We start from the raw sequence: 6,344 nt of genomic DNA, 5'->3' as shown, positions 1-6,344 counted from the left end.
TTTTTTTTCCTTTTCCTTTCTTCTATCTATTGTAATAAATTACGAAGGAAGTGAGAATGAAAAGGAGAGGAAGTCGAGGAGTATATTTTCACATCGGTAGTCTTATTGTCTGGTGCAACATCACTTGGTACTGCGACCCTTTATAGTCAAAGCACTTCGAATACCGGTCAAGTGAGTGGTATATGAATTTGAAATTTAATAACTAAACACTAAACTTCATTAATTCGAACCCTTCGAATCGATGAATTCGACTGATTATTCCAATTTGAATGTTTATGAATTTATTCGAGTCATAAATTGATATCCTGATTCTTCTTCAAAAAAATGTCTACAGAATGAAAAATCCTATTTTTGATTTTTGATATTCATAATAATAGGAAAAGAATGAGAATTGAAAAAGAAATTTTTTAAAAATGGTATCAAAATCTTTGAAATATTGAGCTTGGACAAGAAAATAATTAAATCTGTAGAAATATGTTAAATGTCAATTTGATACTTTTCATTCTCTGATCATTTACACAAATATATTTAATTAACAGTAATTATGATATATTATAATTATAATTATAGTATATAATTATAATATATAATTATAATTATAATAACAGATAATTTGATTATTCAAATAACATAAATACATAATTTCCTATTGTTTCATTAAATTAAATAATTGGTAACAAGCTATCAAATTTAATCTATCTTTAAAACAAATCTCGTTCGATTAATTTTTTTTAAAATCATAATTCAAAATGTTAATTAGCATCTATTTCTATTTAATCACGATCGAATTAAGTAAAAAAAATAAAAAAGTTACTTGAAATTCGTATATATATATATATGGTGATATATCTTTCGAGAGACATTTCGACAATTAACGAGGGAACGGAGAAAAAATTCCACGAAATTTACATCTTGAATTTCATTTATTTCATTTGCTGTGAAAGGATTGGTCACTACGATCGATACTTTCGCAAATCCGCGTGTAACTCCGCGATTCTTGCGAGGATTTTAATTGAATTCCGCGAAAAAAATGAAATTAAACGTTCGTCATGGTAATCAATTGCCAGAAAATAAAAATGTATTCACTTTTTCCTTCTTTTATTCTCGTTTTTTTAATCCTTTAATCTCTTGTAAAATAAATAAAAAACTTTTCACTAAAATCGAAACTTTTGTAAAAAATGACAAACATAACCTATTAGAATAAAAAAATTAAATGTATACACATTGTCATTTGATAAACAGATATATTGTTTCAAAACGAAATTTCATCTGTAAAATATTAAATTTCTTTAATTTTTTTCATGAATCAATTGTGCTTTAACAATCGGAATTTTCAGTTTATAGGATTAAACATTGAACCATTCCGTTTGATGTATCTACGAATCTGCGCGAGAGTTTGAAATAGAGTTTAATGGAAATGTTTGGTAAATAGACGCAAGAGAAATTATACGGAATGTTATTCGTGCAAACTATGCAAATTTTTCCCGAATCGAAAATGTGAAAAATTTAATAATATTTAATTGTCTTTCATTGAGTAACAATAACGATGAATTAATTTATTTTTAATTGATTTATTAATATTGAGCATTTAATATTACGAAAAAATTGCATTAATTTAAGTGGCCACGCAATTTCATAACGAAAATATAATACTATAAGTGAACTCAAAACGAAGCAATCTGCTTTTTTGAAGATTTATCCTTATATTTTCTTATGGACAATACGTAAAACACGAATATGAAAATTCGATACTAGGGAAATACGTGAAACATGAAAATAGGGATTTTAATAATCCCTATTTATTAATCGTAAGATCCGATTCGAAGTAAGGATAATATTAAATTGATTCAAAATTTGGTTTTAATTTTATGAAATATCATATTATATTATATAACATATAAATTGTTTTTAACAATTCATAAAATTAAATTATTATCAAAAAAGAAAAAAATAAAAAGTTACTAAAATAATAATGGCATTTTTACAAATACTATAGTTATATTTAAATAAAAAGTTATTTCGAAATCTTTTTATATTCTTTCTCGAAAAAATGTTTAAACAATAAACATTTTTTTTTCCACGAATACATGTCAAATATTTTCATTCTTTATTTTCTCTTTGATTAGAAAAAAATAATATTAATTTTGTTCTCGTTTAATTATTCTCATTAAAAATTTAATTGTGTAAAAAAGATAATATTTAAATTAATAATTTTGAATAACATTGTGCATAATTAATGGAATAAATAATTAAATTATATTATTTCAAACGAAACGAAATATCTAAATGTATTTGAAAAACCTATAATTTACGATATTATAACATTTAGAAGTTTATGTTCAACAAATATTGTTCAACAAGTATTCGATAAATAAATTGATTAGTTAAACTTTAAGCATTCCAATTTTACTTCAGTTAAGGATATTTTTTTCGCTTGAATTTTACTAAAAATGATTAAAAATGATTCGTTAAAAAAATTCCTAGGTAATTATATTTTTTATTCTTTATGTTTCAATAAATAAAATAATGATTTTAAAAAAATTACTATAATAGCCTTCAAAATATCTAACTTTGTAATCTGAAGTAAAAAGATAAAAAGAAATAAAAAGAATATAGTCGAAAAAGATCATCGGTACTATCATTTATTATATTTTTCGTTTAGTGGCGGGATATTCAAACTCTTAATAATGCACATTATCTTGTCAATCGAATTATTAAAAACTTATACATAAAAAAAAAAAAAGAAATTCTTGCTTTAAAAATGATATTTCATAATTATACAATAATAATTAGTACTTACCGACACGATGATAAGTAACGAAGATACTAAGTCGATTTCTCTTTGAAGACAATAGTGGATTCTTGGTGACAAGTGGTATCGTATAAGAGAAGAATCCGTTACTATATAATTGTAGACACCGTACTCGCGAATTGTCTGTTGGTAGATATTACGTGCAACGACCTCCGTGATTCGTTTCTTGTGCTATACGATAGGTGCACCTGTTTGCGTGTCACTTAACCGTCATATATATATGCACGAAAAAACCCGAGAATTTTCCGCGAATCGAACGCGTATTTATTACTTTCGTATTGATATATAATCACGTTATTAGATTTTTAAAACATTAAATAAATGATAAATTGAGATAATAAAGAAATTACACAACGCAAACGACACCGAACCTGCCGCGTTCAAAGTCGAAGCGATACTGCGAGGCTCGTAGCGACCCGGCGTCCCCTTCCACCATCGACCCGGAGCGCAATAACCAATCAGTGTTTTCGATTCTCTAACGTTTAAACTTCTTCCGTTAGATCCATGAAAGGCCGATATGAGTTATGTGAGGGGGTGGAAAGCACTTTTGGCGGTCTCACGTGTTGCTTCGCTGTAAACATCGATGATTTGGACTTAATTCAATTATCCAAACGTAACGAAATGATGTCCGAATTCTTGTGTCGATGTAAATATAATCGATCGTGGTATATAACGAGAAGGATTCTTTGTAGTTCGTAAATAAAAGTATATTACACAATGGAAAAAAGAAGAATAAACTATGGCAGCCATAATGACGTGTAAGTAACGAAATTAAATTTAGAATTATATTATATATTTATATATTAATATTTAATAATAACACTATTTATATTTAATATTGTTTTCTTTAAATATATAATATATATGATAAAAAGAGAAATAAAAATAGTGTTCGATAATTTATTGCAAATATAAGGTTATGTATTCGTATTATTTTATTTCGAAATCAATTTTTTTTTTTAAATATAACGAAACATTTATATTTATAGAAATGTTTAATATTTGGGAATTCAAATTTTATAAATAATGTTATAGAATTCATCTTGTTAATTAAATATTGATTAATATATCAAATAAAATGAAATATGAATTAAATTATATGTACATTAGTTAAATATAAAATATTAATAATGTATGTAATTATATAATTCATATTTTGAATTGTTTAAAATTTCTAAATTTAAATAATTAGATACTAAAATTAATTAGGTATTAAAAAAATTAAATATTAATTTTTAATAAATATATAAAATATTAAAATTTTCTTAATATTATATACAGATGAATATATAATCTTTAATAAATTATAAATCATTCATTTAAATGTATAATAAAATAACAAGATTTTTTAACTAAAATAAAACGAAAAATTTTTTACTTTTTGATAATAAAATCTTAAGAAATTTTTTAATTAAAGTTTAAAGAATTAAAATTTCTTTGATAATGTGATAATTAATAGTTTCATAATGGGTAATGCGCAAAAGTTTCTAAAACAACAGAATATAATTAGCATTTCCTAAGAAATTATCTCTTGCCACAGATTTTACTTATGTTTATTATTGTAGTCTTTTTATTATCCTATCTTTTAACAAGAAATATTCTTGAATTTTTATTAGATATACATTCCTTAATGTCGTTTAATTTATTAATTAATATTTAAATTAATCTTTCTAAATTTCTATGCAAAAAATTTTAATCTAAAATTAATTAATAAAATAAAATATTCAAAATACTTCACGATTTATATTTTAATGTAAAAACTATGCATATAAATTTCATTAATTAAAATAAATAAGATTAAATAAGTAATAATTTAGTATTAAGTTTATTAAATGTTATATTAAAGATTTAATATTGAAAATATCAAAAATTATCGCTTATTATTAAGATTTAGATAGATAAATATCATTAATATTTTATGATATCATTTATTAATGTATATTTAATGGCAATCTAGTGGATATTGAGTTATAACTTTGATGGACGTGACTTGTGTCCTTGATGAATTTCGATAAGTTGATTCGAGCAAAGTCATGAAGTTCCTTATGCTAATATTCCTACAAACTTGTTACTTTGCTATAGTAGCATCTGTAGAGTTTAACCTCACTAATGAGGTTATGTTAGTTGCAGAATTTTAATTGCAATGAACAATATAATTATATATATATATATATATATATAAATAATTTTTATATCAGTTGTTAAGCATATTTCTGAAAATTGAGCATTGCATTTTTTTATTGTAATATTTTAAATACATATAATAGAAGAAAAAAATTTAATTGATTTGCTTAATATACTTTACTTTTTAATAAATTATTTTTTTTTTAAACATCATATTTTTTTAAATGAAAAATTAAATTTTAAATTATATTCTCTATATATTATAAATAGAAAGGCTCGTTGAGAATTACATGAAGACAATTTTTGTTATTTCGTCATGTTAACTTGTTACGGAAGTTATTTCACGTACCGCTTTTAAATTTAACGCAAACAAAATGCATTTCTGTTTTGATAACAAATAATAAATAATTCATAACAACTGTAAAAATGAAATAAAAAGTCATTATTTATTTAAAAAATGTAAGTTTAATTTAAAAAATATTTAAAATATTTTTTTTCTTTATATTTTAAAAGATTTATAAGTTTGTTATTCGAGAAGAAAATTTCAATAACCATGTATTTAAGAAATTAAATAAAATACCGAGATATTATTATTATCTTTAACAAGTTTCTGGTTTTAAATAACTTTAAACATTTCTATATTTCATAATTTAATAAAACGAATTTCATAATATTTTATTTCTATGATATTGTTAATATGATTTTGTATTCATCTTACAGTTCTTTCTTTGATTGATTTTTAAATCTCTTTCTTATATTGTCTCTGATATACAGAATAGTGATCCTCAGAACAAAGAAAAGAACATACATGCTTTTGAAATTGGAAATAAGAATAATTTAGATACGATCGTTTAATCTCTTCATTACGATATTTATAATCTCTTGTAAAAAAGAAAAAATATTCCCTATATTTTTATTTCATATTTTATTCACTTTTTTTTTTATATGTTATATAATTATGTAAAAATACATTGTAAGATTCTTTGATAATTTTTAAATAGAATTTTATTTATTTACAGTTTATTTTTTTACAGTTATTTTTTTTTAATAATAAAATTGGAATGAATTACTATGGAATATGACTATAATGATACAATGATTAAGGAAAATTGAAGAATAATTAATAAGATCTGTTCTTTCGATAATCAGAACTACAGTTTCGAATAAACGATATAGCAAAACTATGATTTATACAAAGTGAAATCTACTTCGTAAGTACTTTAATTCTAGTAATGTCAAATGCATTTATAATAAATGCACTATATTAAAAAAAATTTCGATGAAAAATTTTTTAATCTCTGAATCTAAAAAAGAGAGGGAATTTATAATTTAAAATAATTTGATTAAATTTTTAACAATGAAAGTAAAAATTATGTAAAAATTATTTTTATATCTATATAAAAATAAT

At 22.4% G+C, this 6,344-nt stretch overlaps 1 protein-coding gene and 1 long non-coding RNA gene across 2 annotated transcripts in view; one reads left to right on the top strand and one right to left on the bottom strand.

The window, feature by feature from the left end:
• Nucleotides 1-3,236, bottom strand: part of LOC102675919 — a 41,916-nt gene extending 38,680 nt beyond the window's left edge. The window contains exon 1 of the mRNA XM_006620545.2: nucleotides 2,801-3,236. The gene's annotated coding sequence lies outside the window, so the exon portion shown is untranslated. The remainder of the gene's footprint in view (nucleotides 1-2,800) is intronic.
• A 2,725-nt stretch (nucleotides 3,237-5,961) lies between these two features.
• Nucleotides 5,962-6,344, top strand: part of LOC102676242 — a 1,393-nt gene continuing 1,010 nt past the window's right edge. The window contains exon 1 of the long non-coding RNA XR_422470.2: nucleotides 5,962-6,147. This is a non-coding gene — a long non-coding RNA (uncharacterized LOC102676242). The remainder of the gene's footprint in view (nucleotides 6,148-6,344) is intronic.

The sequence above is a fragment of the Apis dorsata genome, unplaced genomic scaffold, assembly GCF_000469605.1.
Source record: "Apis dorsata unplaced genomic scaffold, Apis dorsata 1.3 scaffold_517, whole genome shotgun sequence".
NCBI classification, from domain to species: Eukaryota; Metazoa; Arthropoda; class Insecta; order Hymenoptera; family Apidae; genus Apis; species Apis dorsata.
This window is presented reverse-complemented; position numbering and strand designations above follow the sequence as displayed.